Genomic DNA, 15,731 nt, shown 5'->3' on the forward strand with positions numbered 1-15,731 from the left:
TATAACATCACTATTTTGATGTTTTTTAATTTTTTTTATATTTATTGTTTGATTAATTCAGCGTTATACAAGGAGGATGGCTTGCAATAATTATTCATGTAAGCAGTACAGATTTTAATCATAAAGCTCAGATTCTGATATATATAGCTTAGCCAAACTGCCCATAACTTGCAGAAAGTTTGTATGTGTGTGTATGACCATTTTTGGTAAAAACATACGCACACGGCATGCACTGCGTTAAACGTCATCGTGATCAGGTAGTTTTCATTTTTAATTCTGCTCAAATCAAAATCAAAGTTATACAAAGAAGATTACTTGCAATTTATATAAGCAACAACGACTTCAATTAATGAAACTGCAGAATTTGACCGTCAAGTTACCGATTTCTGACGTGCACAAAAGCTTATGTTCTCGTCGATGTCCATAATTATGTGACCCTCCAAAACGGATTGAGTCGCATGTCACCTTTGCATGATTTTCATATTTTTACATTTTCCTACAGAATTGTGTATGCTCTATCCAGTGGTGAAAACCGTTTTAGAAAAGAGCAAAAACGGTTTGAGTTATAAGCATTTGATAATATGAATGCATTGAAATATACAATTTCTTGACAGACACAAAAAACATAAAATAAACAAAATTAATTAACTTTTTTTTCTTGCTCGCTGAGAACTATATTATAATAAGCCGATAACTCCGCAGCAGAAGAATTTACACTACGAATAAACGTTACCCCAACGTAGGCTTACTATTAATTAATAAATAGAATACATAGCACAGTTATACGAAGCATAAGTTTTCGAGTTTATCGCTGCTGGTATATATGTCTATTTTACAGCACAACAAAATGTCCCTTGGACTTTTTTAACATTTTTTTTAGAGTAAATTCACAAGAAAGCTTTTCCGAAAAGGTGTCTGAAATGCTATATGTCTTTATAAAGACGAAATCTACGGAGAAACTGATAGAGACAAGTTTCAAAACCGTTTATTTCTGACACGATTTGTTCATCACCTACTTGTACGTTACTTGCGTGGGAACTGCCTAACGACGTACAATGTTTTATGGAGCGATATGTACAACACCTGTGGCATGAAGGACCAGAAGATTATCCTTGCAAATTGAGGATTAAGGCCTACTTTTAATTCGTAGCGAGGAAATGTAGAACTGGCAGGAAAAATTTTAAGACCAAATTATGAGGTCGGATAATTTAAGTTGTGCGTTGCGCTTCACAAGGCATCCTCCCCCCCCCCCCCCCCCCGTAGCTCCGTTGCCGTAGTAAGACAATTAGTACTTGAATACAGCGAGAGGGAGAGAGAGAGAGAGAGAGAGAGAGAGAGAGAGAGAGAGAGAGAGAGAGAGAGAGAGAGAGAGAGAGAGACACACACACACAGACAGAGACAGAGAGACAGAGATGCAGACAGAGACAGACATACATACATACAGACAGACAGACAGACAGAGAGAGAGAGAGAGAGAGACAGAGAGAAGCAGTGAGACAGAGAGAAATACATTTTGCAATTGACACCGGAGTCATTTTCCAAAATTAATAAAGTAAAATAAAATTACAGCTCTGCACAAAAAGCAGCCAGACTGCTGATGTGTGGTATGTGTTAAAAGTGGAAGGGTGCTCTTGTCTCTTGTAAAAGCCAGCACAGATCTGTTGTTCTTTACATGCTCGTTTACACGGGAAGGAAGATGTCACCAAAACAGAGTAATGTTATAATCACCAGGGACAGGTATCATGGGACAGCAACAAAGCCGGTGTAACACGACATTTTTACTCCACGAAAAATTTACTCCGGAGTAAAAATTTCGTACGAAGTTCTTACTCCGAATACATCTTTCGTACGAGAAAAGAACTCCCCAAGAGACAAAAAAAAATAACTCCCTCCACGAAATTCTGACTCCCAAAATGTTTACTTCTAGTAAAAATCTCGTATGCGAAAATGGGATGCAGGCGAAGGGATAATGCCACATATGTGATCTGGCGCAAACAAATGTCGCGCTACCCCTTCCTCCACCCCTTCCACCACCAAGACTAACAGGGGACAGGGGAATAAAAGTTGCGTACACCTGGCGTGGGCAGTAAATTGCGGCTCGTGGAATAATTTATTCGTCAGGGGAGTAACATTTTCGACCGAAATGTTGACTCGGAACACACCTGTCGTTGGAAGTTATTTTCTCGTGTTATGGGGGAGTAGTTTTTTCGTAAAGGAAGTAAAACTTTCTTACGAAATTTGTACTCCGGAGTAAAAAATCACGTGGGAGTAATTTTCTGGTGTTACACCGGTCAACGGCAGTTGAACGACTGAAATGCTGTAATCCGACAAAATTGGGTTTCATGAAAAAGATTTCCCAGACAACAGTCCCCCGTTTCTTTAAGGCGAGACTTGGCGAGTGAGGCGAGTGGGGCGAGAAAGTACCGTTTCTGGGGCACTTCTCGCCGTGAGGAGCGCTAGGATCTGGCGAGAGTTTGCTATAGGTAGCTTTGGGCTTGCTCGCTAAGAGGGCTGTCACACATGCGACTGAGTCGCGCGATTTACCCTGTCACACAGCCGACTCAGTCGTAGAAAACAGCTACGACAAGTATGCGACTCAGTCTCATGCGATTCCCTCGTAGCTTTGAGGTTTAGAACATGTTCTATTCCTGCGATCCAGTCGTCGGTCAATCGCAGGGGCAGAGCCAACAGAGCCAATCAGAACGCGTTGCTGCGGCCTTGACGCCGTGACGTAAAATAATGGCGGACAGTGGCGTACAGCGTCCCTTCGTCGATTCAAAACTTTTTGGAAGAACAGTTTTTTACTCAGATATAAAGGAGACGTGAAAAACGGTCGAAAAACATGAATTGCAGCTGTCTGGGAACTTTATTTCTTGCAAAGGCCTAATAGTGCTGAAAGGAATTTTTCAGAAAGGTAGAGCGACGTTCGAACATTTAGCGTCTGCTCTCGCAAAGCGCGTTTGCCGTGTTCACTATGACACGTCACTTCCGCCCTGCTCGCGTGGAGTTATCGTTCGCCAGTCGTTCGTCTATCGTTCATCGTGTGACGGGTCAATGGCCTACGATGTGATGTGCGATCGGCCAAAGACTGAATCGCAAGACTGAATCGCAACGACTGAGTCGCCTGTATGACCGAAGCTTAAGCCAGAAACGATAGCGGCCACGCAGCTGCCAATCCGATTGGCTGTCCATGGCTATTTAACGACTTGTGTAGACTACCTTTTCGGTATCAACCAATGGTGTTAATTCTTGCGTAGCTGGCCACCAAACCGTTTCATATACACTCTCGCCTCCAAGCTCCGCGAGCGGCTAGCTGCAAGAATATCTCGCCTGAAAGAAACACGCGTGCTGCTTTTTAGCCCGATTAAGGGCAAAATACATCTGCGCAGTGGCCACTACACTACATGCTGCGATAGGGATTATGACGAGTACTTGGCCTGTTTTCTTTTCACGCAACGTGTAGCGGGCTGGAAAAAAATAAAAAAAATAATTACCTCAATAATCTGCAGTGCGTCGTCTGTCCTGCTGGCGTTACATAGGTGAGCGCCGGGCCTTACAGTGCTGCCCTACCTCCCCCCAGCACCGCGTTCGGACAACCGCAGACGAAGCAGTGGTCCACCGCGGTTTCATGAAACCGGTCCCAGGCCCTATCTTTCCACTGTGCATGACGCTGAAGAGCGAACTCTCGAAAACTGAGTGTTGGGATGAAGGGTCCGTCTTTCCTCTTTTGCGGTCTGCTCGGATGATGGACCCCGGGTTCTTCAAGTAGCAGCGGTCGCCTAGCAACCAGATTTGTAGCATCAGTCTCTGCTGGTTTTTAAGAACGCTTTTTACGGGTTTGGATTTGTTTGACGTGTTGCCGACTAACTTTTGCGGTTGATTTAATAAAATGGAGAACGCTTTTGCCAGCTCTTATATTACAGGAAGTGTTGCTGTCGAATACGGGTTTGCTTGTTTTCAAATGGTACGAACATCTGTTGGCAAAAACCTTCCAGAAGCTTTTTTTTCAGTGACAGACACGGTAAAAACGGCTCGAAAACTATAAGCTTAAACTGCAGGGATGCCGCCTTTGTGTGTGTAGCATTGAAATGTAAGAAATGGTAATTTCAACTTTTAAAAAGCTTTTTAGAAGACAGAAAGTTAGAAGACAGAAAGTACAACGTGTAAATAAAATGTTCGACGCTATTAAGAACTCGCTTTGCGGAGTGAGGAACACGTGTCTGTAGAAAAGGGGGTTTGGAGATGGGGGTGGGGGTGGAGATGGGGGTGGGGCGGATGGTGTTGTCCAAGAGTTATGCGGAACTAAGATCCTGGATTAAAAAAGTTAAAAATTGAAATGAACAAGAGACTTTAATCCTCATGTTTTGTAATTTAAAAAAAAATCTATATTGTGTATATAGAGGTTACAACACGAGTGTTTTTTTTATATGGCTTGTATTTCAGTCAAGACCCAGCGGATGAATATCAAGGGACTCACGAGCCTCTGTACTGAGATTTTGTAGATATTCGTTTATATTGGAGACTTTGAACCACGTGTCATTTCCTTTTAAATGGGAAATACCGTTCAACGTGTAACTCACGACTGCAGACATGCATGAACTTTCAGTGACGTTCAAAGAATTGAAGCGCATGTATATATTGAGTAACAACTTGAGTGTTTGCCTTTTTCAAGTCATAATCACATGTCACTAGCTCTAGCCGGTTCCACTATAAAGACGCTATAGTACAGCCGTATAGTATACGCCTGGTGGTTTTCTTAGACTTATACGCGATGGTAATTCAGCTTTTTGCGTAAAACAAAGACAGCCCTTTTGATAATATTATACGGCAACAATCAACTTGGCCCTTTCGTCCATCAGGAAAACACACGTCGGTTAATTTTCCTCCCTGCATCCGTGAAGAGTTCGTGCGGTGTCCCTCCAAGCCAATCCGTTTGTGGTTAATGTTTGTGCGTCGTTGATAGATACTTGATGTCATACTTGATGTCGTCACAAGCGGAGATCTTCAACTCCGAAAGGGTCACTTCTGGCAATGAAGGGCTACCATTATCTGCTGTGTTGATCGGGAGGTGAAGCTCTTTGTATGCAGGCAAGCTTGTTATTTTTATTTTTTTTATTTTTTTTTTATGTTTCGAGATATAGTGCCAAAAGAGTTTGTCTTTTCTATATTTTTGGGGGTCGTTTTTTTTTCAAAAGGAAAAAAAAACTAACTAGAAAACAAACAAAAATCTAAGAAACAAACAAGCAAAACCAAACCAAACCACAACAACAAAAAAAGGAGAATTTTTTTTTTGAAAACGGGTAATTTGTGTGTGTGTGTGTTTGATCAAATAACCCCCTATAGTTTTCTGCTAAATGGCAGGCTTCCGAAGGGTTAAAGGGCTTAAAAATGAACCCACGCAGACTAGTATCAGCGGCAACACTAAATGTGGAAAGAAGCAAACTACATTAGACCCTAGTAAGCCATTTCTTTCAACGTTGAAGAGACAAACAACCACCAAATCACGACTCAAGGATTAAAAGTCATCAAAGCACTAATCCTTGGCAGTCAGTGCTTCTGGGAAAACCCCAACAACAACCCCAAAACAAGCAATGGCACTTAAAGGCAGAAGAGCTTCGCAAGGGGCGCAACCACCTCAGTTATTGACACAATCTAATTATTTGATCGTGATAACCTCAATTATGAGTCACTTCTGTTAAAGGACGACGATCTGGCTTTGTCTCGAGTAAACCAAATGTTTATCATTGTGATAGCGGATGTGCCTGGTTTTAGACAGACAGATATTTTTGATCTTATCAATGTTTCGAGACTGTAAAATACTGACCTTAATTTTTGTTTAATTAAATACTGAATCATTGTGCGTAATCAATTCGACAGAAAAATTCAGACCTACCACAGAACGCAGCCAGGCTGTTGAATGTTGATATGCATGAGTCCAAGTAGAAACCGGATGCTCCTATCCCATGTCAAAGTCTGGATAGATCAATGGTGATTTACATGATGGTTTTACACTTGACGAACGTGTGAAAGCAGGGGCGGATCCAGGGGGGGGGGGGGGGAGGGGGGGGGGGGGGGAGGGGGGGAGGGGGGGGGGGGGAGGGGGGGGGTTGGGTTCCGGGGTTTCCCCTAACATTTTTTTTTTATTGAGAATAAAGAAAAACTGATGGTTTAGATTGCACCAGATTGCTCCATTTTCCGTGATTTTTATGAAAATTTTCCCGGGGGGGGGGGGGGGGCATGCCCCCGGACCCCCCTGGGAGCCGGCCTTCATTTTCCATGTTTTTACCAACATTTTCCGGGGGAGCATGCCCCCGGACCCCCCCCCCCCCCCCCCCCCCGTCGAATTGTCCCTAAAAGAAATCTCCCCCCCTCCCCCCCCCCCCCCTCCCCCCCCCCCTAAAAATGATGTGATCCGCCCCTGGAAATTCTTCAAACACGGTCTAAATCTACATCGTTTTCTGCATGTAGAACAAAACGTGTGCTATACATATATGACATGATGAGGATGAAAGTCGCTTGTTTATTTCAATGCTTGTTCTCTCAAGTGCCAGGATATTGGGTTCACATTTATAACTCTCACTTACTGATATTGATGCTCATGTCATGTTGCATGCATTTAGAGCGCTTGGTTTAATGGATAAAGAATATAAGTAGAGAGAGGATCGGAGAGAGAGAGAAAGAGAGAGAGAGAGAGAGAGAGTGAGAGACAGAGACAGACAGACAGACAGACAGACAAAGACAGAGATAGAGAGACAGAGACAGATACAGAATATAAGTAGAGAGAGGATCGGAGAGACAGAGAGAGAGGATCGGAGAGACAGAGAGAGAGAGAGACAGACAGACAGACAGACAAAGACAGAGATAGAGAGACAGCGACAGATACAGAATATAAGTAGAGAGAGGATCGGAGAGACAGAGAGAGAGAGGATCGGAGAGACAGAGAGAGAGAGAGAGAGACAGACAGACAGACAAAGACAGAGATAGAGAGACAGAGACAGATACAGAATATAAGTAGAGAGAGGATCGGAGAGACAGAGAGAGAGAGGATCGGGGATAGAGAGAGAGAGAGAGAGAGAGAGAGAGAGAGAGAGAGAGAGAGAGAGAGAGAGAGAGAGAGAGAGAGAGAGAGAGAGAGAGAGAGAGAGAGAGAGAGAGAGAGAGAGAGAGAGTATACATAAGCAAACACTGTACATAAGGAAGACGTGGAACTTGCGAAGAAAATGCGAAAAAGTGTTTGTGGGTTATCGTCCCTAGTCACATGCTGGCGGCGAAAACAAAATGGCGGATCGCGTAGGTACCGATCGTGTGCGAGGTGGTGGTAAATTGTGTTCGGCTTTTTGTTGCAAGAACGCCCGTTACAAACAGAGCTGCTTCGGGAAAACTTTCCACAAGTTCCCTACAGAAGAAAAAAGGTGGGTTGTGCAGTGATTATTTCATCAGGTTTACCTTCTTCAGAATGAGAATGCAATGGCTCGAGTCAACTCACTCAGTAGACTACAGCGTCAGCGAGTACTTACGACTGTGAGTGTGAGTCAGCAGTCAGTACAAAACAACAATTTACACTTGATGACAAACCCGTGGGCATATTTGCCGAAACCTTTATCAAACCTTGCTTACGGGAAAACTACAGTACAAAGGTACATCACTCATCCGTTTTGCGTTCAGGCAGAGCGTTAGATTTAGACTGAAGATCTGATTTAGCTTTTTTTGTCTTTCCTTTTTGCTTAGTTTAACAATAACATTGTTGTTTTTATTGTCAAACTAGGTGCAGAATATGGATGCAATTCACAAGGCGAGAGGACTTTGAAAAGCTGCAGCCAGCTGATGTTCAAGGTCTCAAGCTTTGTACTGATCACTTTGAGGCCAACCAGTAAAACAATCCTGCAGAGAGGATCACTTGTGTGGAATGCTGTCCCGACATTGTTTGCAGTGCCCAATCCACCACCGAAGGTTATTTATTTATTGGTTTTAGGTTTTTGCAAACCAAAGAAGCACACTATTAAATGCAGGTTGAGTAATGACAAGTTTGAGGCTGATGTAAGAATTGAAAACAAGTTAGCATTGTTCCCATCAAATAATGCCTGTTTGCATTTAGCGCAAAAAAATGATAAGGCCAACAAAAAAAAGTTACTTATTTTGGATCGACATCTTGATTATGATGATATGATGAACTTATTTTGCAAAAAAACAGCCCCAAATGGCAAAAAAGGTATAGGGTCGGCGTCAACAACAAAAAAGTTGTATGTTTCTGGTCACCTGACCCTACCTATGTTTTCCCGACGACCCTAGACTTTTTTTTTTTTTTCATTTTCAAAAATAAAAGGGGTATTCGAAAATCAATTGTTTTCCTGTTTTTCAACGAAATAGTTAAAAAGATGGTTTAAAAAAAAAAAGTTTAGAAAAAAAATCTCCACCTTTAGTCATGTTAGGTCACAAAAAAGTCTGTTTAAGGTAACGTAGCCCCCCCAAAAATAGCGTCGGTAGGTCGGCTTTTTAGTTTTGTATTTTAGCCATCTGAATATTTTAATTTTATTTTTTAATGCCCCCAAAAAGTCTAGGGCCGGTGGGAAAAAAATAGGGTCGGTCCGGATACCGTAAACAGATTATTTTTTGTTTTGCCTTACCAGAAACATACACTTTTTGTGTGTGGCCTAAGACCAATGCCATGAAATTGGGAGAAATGTTTCATTGTGACTGGGTGTTGGTTGTGAGTTTGTCAGTTAAAGAGCTGTGCAATTTGCAGGTTGCTAGTGGGAGGAAGCCACCATCGCAAAGGGTAGCTACAAATGAAGCCAGCACCGACCTGTCGCCTGATGCACAAATTGTTCAACCAGGTAAGAGATTTTTAACCATGAAGAACACCCTGACATCAAAAAATGTTTAAACTCATCCATTACATAGTTGATAATCGCTGTATAGGGTGACGGGCGCTGTGGCGGGGTGGTAAGACGTCGGTCTATTAACTCGGAAGGTCGAGGGTTCGAATCCCGGTCGCGGCCGCCTGGTGGGTTAAGTGTGGAGATGTTTCCGATCTCCCAGGTCAACTTATGTGCAGACCTGTTAGTGACTTATCCCCCTTCATGTGTACACGCAAGCACAAGACCAAATACGCACGAAAAAGGTCCTGTAATCCATGTCAGAGTTCGGTGGGTTTTAGAAACACAAAAATACCCCGCATGCTTCCTCCGAAAGCGGCGTATGGCTGCCTAAATGGCGGGGTAAAAACGGTCATACACATAAAATTCCACTTGTGCAAATAAATGAGTGCACGTGGGAGTTTCAGGCCACGAACGCAGAAGAAGAAGAAGCTGTATAGGGCGGATGCATGGATGGATGAAATTGTACCTGTAGTTCCCACACGTAATGATGGGAAACATATCCTGTTAGAGGCATGGTGTAACAAGAAACAATTAAGTGGCTCTATTCCCATCTCCCCCCCCCCCCCCCCCCCCCCCCCCCCCCCCCCCCCCCCCCCCCTTTCCCCGTCGCGATATAAGCTTCGTGGTTGAAAACGACGTTAAACACCAAATAAAGAAAGAAAGAGGCATGGTGTGTGAGGAGTTTACCTGGTACTGTTGTCCTAATCAATCAATCAATCAATCAATATAAAGCTTATATAGCGCGTATTCCGTGGGTACAGTTCTAATGGCCTCACCCATTCAGTACCAAACAAGGTCAATTCCATCATTGTTCCACATCGTATCCATAGTTGCTAATACACTTCATTTCTGGCCTGCCTTCCTACGCTATTGTTTATTTTCATTTTGTGATTGAATTACACATGTTTTAATTTCTTCCAGGTTGTAACTTGTTATGGTTATGTTATTTTATGTGTGTTTTGTGTGTGTGTTTTCTTTTTTAGATGACATTCAGGCGATCCTGGAGGACATAGGATGTAAAGCATCAAAGTCGTCATCCTCCCCATCCCCTCGTGAAGCGGAACTTCGGCAGAAGGTCAACAAACTGAGGAGCAAGGTTTTCCGATTAGAAAAGACAACGATGGAACCCCGTGTAAAACGAGCGAGTAAATTAGCCAAGCCTCCCAAGAAAGACTTTGTAATAGAACAGTTGTCTCATATATTATCAGGCGAGGCGAGCTATTTTGCCATTTATGCCTGTTACATATTTACCGGTTATCTGCTGCTGTATCCAATCCTGGCAGAGACGGAACGCATGTTACCAAGGAGCCGAAGGAGAGTCGATGAGATGAGAGAATGTGATTAACAATTGCCAACTCTCTCCGTACAAAGAGGGTCCAAAATTGTATCAAAATATAGATCGTAGGGAATTCAAAATAAAAAAAAGACAATAGACAAAACATGTACTTCGGCTCATAGAGCCTTCTTTAATTTTTGACTCAAAAGTCCATGCTCCGAGAGTCCTTTTTTTAATTTTGAATTGCCTACCATCTATATTTGTATACATTTTCAAAAAGATTCAACAGTCACCTTCCGTTATTCTTGAACTTGGCTATCCCAGCCTTACCTCAACATTCGATATTCCTGTGATATTTTTGACGTAAAATCAATTGTTACTGTAAAACACTTCGGCAAGAGGATTGGTCCAAGCAAACAAATAATAAACTTGTAAGATTTTTCCTGATATTTCCGATCAATTGCCTATGGTTTTATTTAGCTAAAAGATTCAAACGTCACACCTATGACTCATGGCTATTTTTAAGGGGAGAGTAGCATCCCTGGTGTGTTGTTTTTGATGTACCTTTTGGTCTGTTTACAGTAACATAGGCACACAAAAAGAGGGTCGGTAGGTCGGCTTTTCTTACTTTTTTTTTTATAACCATCTTTTTAAATTATTTTGCAAAAAAACAGGAACAAAATTGATTTTTTTTCTTTTTCTTTTTCTCCAAATGCCAAAAAAAAGGTCTAGGGTTGGCGGGGAAAAATAGGGTTGGTCGGGATACCGTAAACAGACTATTTTGCTTTGTTTTGCCTAAGCAATGACTAACAAACTTTCTTTAGGGTCTGACATTGTATATACTATACAATTTTTGGGGTATTAACTAAATACATGTATACAGTTTTTGATTCCTTTTATACTTTTTCACAAATTAGCCCCCCCCCCCCTTTTTTTTTGTAGTCTGCCCTGGGGGCGGGAGGTCTCCTAATTTCGGTTTCTAGGGTCATCTTATGCTTCCCCATGAGCTGAGAACTTAATTTAAAATGGGCCACGATTTTTTTATTTGTATTTTGTAATTGTGCCTTTGTCCAGTCACATGATTTCACTTTGTACTTAAAAACTTGGCACTGTCATCATTTATTGCTATTTATTGTTCAGTTGTTCAGTATTTATTGCTATTGGGCATCAGTTGTTCAGTTGCCCTCTTTCGAATGAGCCATGCATGCATTATGGATGTGTTTAGCGAATTGGGATACCTCAAGCAATGTAAAAGAAGAAACAATGTGAAGCAAACATATAGCACCAAATAAAATAACCGAATCAAAATGGAAACTTCTTCAGTGTATGTGTGTGTGTGTGTGTGTGTGTGTGTGTTTGCTGTTTTAAATACCGAAAATGTGAAAATAAAGCAAGTCACAACATGAGAAAGATCGACTGTACTAGTCATAACAAAGCAGGAAACAGCCTGATCAGCATGCAGCAAAGGGGAATAACTCATATTTAGCCATTCTCATTTCTAAGCATGCCCAATGAGGAAGTTATCCTTCTTCCCATTGTAGTTTCTTTGACATAAGTATACAACACAATTTCATATACCATTAACAATCATAATTTAGAGCGCTAACGTCCCTTTGTTTCTCAGTGTACTGTATGAAAGCAATGATCTTGTCACTTTAAAGTTCTTGTTTACCTTGGATGGCTGGCTTTGCTTGTGGCGGCTGGTTCCAAAGTGGACTCCTAATCCTTTTTGCCCATTGTCTGTGGCCCTGCGGACTCCGGGGGGCTTGGACAGACCTCGCGAGGAGCGTGCAGGGTGTCACTGTCATGACTAATTGTTTTCTTATCTCTGACTAAAGCGGTATTTGTGTATAGGAAGTGGTGATTGGGGGTCAGGGGCGGGGAAGAATGATATAGTTTGTCAGTATATTTGTCTGTCTGTCTGTCAGTCTGTCTGTCTGGCAGCCGGTTTGCCTGTCTGTCTGTTTGTCTGTCTGTCTGTCTGTTTGTCTGTCTGTGTGTTTGTCTGTATGTCTGTTTGTCTGTCTGTTTGTCTGTCTGGCAGCCGGTTTCTCTGTCTGTCTGTCTGTCTGTCTGTCTATCGGTCGGTCGGTCGGTCGGTCGGTCTGTCTGTCTGTCTGTCTATCTATCTATCTATTTATCTATTGCCCGTTTGCAGTTTTCCCGAAGCATTGGTAGCTATATCGCTTGCTATACACGTTTGGATGACGTATAGGGAGACGAAATGTGTTCTCTTTATATATAGAGAGGTATACCTAATATAATTCCCATGCATGTGAACGATTCGGCTTATACCATTTCAGATATCGCCATACAGGCAACTTGGACACTTACCAAACAACAACAGCCTGAATCCTTTTTGTGCAGTTTGTTCCACTGTTTTATTTATGATTTCATTCGTTAAAGGCAGAAGTCTATTATACTAGAAGTAATTAACTACTATTACCAGCAGTCGACACGCGGCATATGCCCTTTGACCTTTCCTTGGGGATATCCTGTACTAAAAATAGAATACGGGATTGTGGGAAAGCTGTTCAAGGGCACTCACGCACTATATTTGATTTTCAATTCTCGACTCAAAACCTTTGGAATAAATCAACAAGTCGCGTAAGGCGAAAATACAATATTTAGTCAAGTAGAATGAAACGCAATGCCATTTTACTCGTAGCATCGTCAGGCCACCGCTCATGGCAAAGGCAGTGAAATTGACAAGAAGAGCGGGGTAGTAGTTGCGGTAAGAAGGATAGCACGCTTTTCTGTACCTCTCTTTGTTTTAACTTTCTGAGCGTGTTTTTAATCCAAACATATCATATCTATATGTTTTTGGAATCAGGAACCGACAAGGAATCAGATGAAAGTGTTTTTAAATTGATTTGGACAATTTAATTTTGATAATAATTTTTATATATTTAATTTTCAGAGCTTGTTTTTAATCCGAATATAACATATTTATATGTTTTTGGAATCAGCAAATGATGGAGAATAAGATAAACGTAAATTTGGATGGTTTTATAAATTTTTTTTATTTTTTTTACAATTTTTCGATTTTTAATGACCAAAGTCATTAATTAATTTTTAATCCACCACGCTGAAATGCAATACCGAAGTCCGGGCTTCGTCGAAGATTACTTGACCAAAATTTGAACCAATTTGGTTGAAAAATGAGGGCGTGACAGTGCCGCCTCAACTTTCACGAAAAGCCGGATATGACGTCATCAAAGACATTTATAAAAAAAATGAAAATTTTTTCGGGGATTTCATACCCAGGAACTCTCATGTCAAATTTCATAAAGATCGGTCCAGTAGTTTAGTCTGAATCGCTCTACACACACACACACACACACACACACACACACGCACACACGCACGCACATACACCACGACCCTCGTTTCGATTCCCCCTCGATGTTAAAATATTTAGTCAAAACTTGACTAAATATAAAAAGAATAATATACAAGCATATAGAGTTCAGAAAAGATGAAAAAAAAGTCAAAAAATCATGTTTAACAAAAGTATTTTGGGGACTCGATCTCGAGACCGCCGGCTTCGGGGGCAAATGCCTTACCGCCCCGCCACAACGTTTACAACATATAGCCGTGAAAACTAAGACTTGTATTGCCCACATAACTGCCACGTGCGCGTCAGGATGGTGATTTGGTGTCATGCATACTTACCACCGGCACGGTTGGCCTAGTGGTAAGGCGTCCGCCCCGTCATCGGGAGGTCGTGGGTTCGAACCCCGGCCGGGTCATACCTAAGACTTTAAAATTGGCAATCTAGTGGCGTCCTGGCGTCTGGCATTATGGGGTTAGTGCTAGGACTGGTTGGTCCGGTGTCAGAATAATGTGACTGGGTGAGACATGAAGCCTGTGCTGCGACTTCTGTCTTGTGTGTGGCGCACGTTAAAATGTCAAAGCAGCACCGCCCTGATATGGCCCTTCGTGGTCGGCTGGGCGTTAAGCAAACAAACAAACACATCGGCATACTTACCGAACCCTCATTGCAGAAATCCAAGTGCTAGGGATAAATCGGGTTAGTTTGGTTACCGCTCGATTTCAAACCTCGTATACTCGGCTCGATCCCCGAATTTGGAAAATTTCTTTGAAATGACACAAAAGTCAGACAATTTGACCTACAAACGGGCTACTTTGTAGACTGGTCTTGTATAAACTGAAGTTAATGGACACCAAATACGAAGTAATTCGCTCAATAGATGTAGAAGGTATTAGCAAAATTGTTCGTTGCATTTCTTTTTTTCTTTTTATTAGGGGGGCAGGGGGTGTCACCTTGTACTTATAGAATGCCAACTCTAGGTTCGCCAACGGGCACTGTTCAATGTTGTGTCGTGCGCGCGTGTGTCTGTTGGTATATGTTTGCACAGTCATCATATATCTGCGATAATCGGGGGGGCTTTTTGGATCAAGAAATAATCGTGGCAAAGTTTACCCAAAGATCAGTGCAGTAACTCCTGCAGAGTGTTTCCTTCTTGCAAGCACAACTTGATATGCGCTGTTGGTGGCAGAACTATGTTTGAACTGATTAACTTGAACAGTTAAAAGCTAAATGTAACTGGTTCGATCACATCGATAAACCTGTTGACGGTGCACTTTTAAGCCACAGTCCTACTCGTGAGAACAGTTCCGCTCACTATCTCTGATTTGCTCAGAGTTTTACATGGGACAAGGTCAACCCTCCACTTGGACAAATACCAAAGGTCAACAGCCTGGGTGCTTTTTGTGCATAGTGGGAATTATTCGATGAATTAATTTCACAAAAAGACCCGACTGTCCGATTGAGACTTAATCAATCAAATAATTGTCACTCTTCACTTCACTAGCTAGGCTGTTGAATTTTGGGATATGATCAACTGGAGGGATGGCCTTAGCCTATTCCATGTAAAAGGCTGGCTGGATCTGCGATAGTGAATACAATTATTGTTTTCACGGTAAGGCCTGTGCATTTAAAGTTCTACCTTTAATCCCCGTGTAAACGATTATGTAAAGCTCCGCAGATTTTGCCCCGGCTTTTACATGGAATAATAAGAGCATCATGCCTTCCATTTTGGAAACACGCGTCCTGTGCAGAGTGAACCCATTTTGCTGAATTTATTTCCTGACGTTGAAACCGGTGTCAGACTTAACGAAATCAATTCTTAAAAAATGCACGGTCTCCATGGGAAGCAGCCAGGCTGTGTGTGTAAGCGGGAGAATGGTCTTATTATCGCACCGCAGGAAAAAGCCCGAGGAGGTTTGTACATGGTAGCGAATACAATCGCTTGCACAAGAACAGGGGTGGGACTCTCTTGTGATGAAAAACGAGGAAATCCCTTTTTTTAAATGGTACATTAAAATCTGTGCAATCTGGTGCATTCTGAGACTAAAATTCAACTCGTTTGGATCAGGTCAAAAAGTCATTCTCCTCACTCCCCCGCCCCCCCCCCCAAAAAAAAAAAAAAAAAAAAAAACAACAACAGAAAAAACAACCCCAACCAAACCAAAAAACAACACTTTCGCACAACAATTGTAACATTGTATTTACGTAATGAACCATGTATCCATAATCTAATACTGGCAAT

The 15,731-nt window shown here is 42.0% G+C and overlaps 1 long non-coding RNA gene across 1 annotated transcript; it reads left to right on the plus strand.

Annotated features, from left to right (window-relative positions):
• Positions 1 to 7,179: 7,179 nt before the first annotated feature.
• LOC138981800 (uncharacterized) lies at positions 7,180 to 11,463 on the plus strand. Its single transcript, XR_011460714.1, has 4 exons — positions 7,180 to 7,412; positions 7,766 to 7,950; positions 8,744 to 8,834; positions 9,863 to 11,463. It is a non-coding gene; the product is annotated as an uncharacterized lncRNA (long non-coding RNA).
• Positions 11,464 to 15,731: the final 4,268 nt, after the last annotated feature.

The sequence above is a fragment of the Littorina saxatilis genome, linkage group LG12, assembly GCF_037325665.1.
Source record: "Littorina saxatilis isolate snail1 linkage group LG12, US_GU_Lsax_2.0, whole genome shotgun sequence".
Classification (NCBI taxonomy): Eukaryota; Metazoa; Mollusca; class Gastropoda; order Littorinimorpha; family Littorinidae; genus Littorina; species Littorina saxatilis.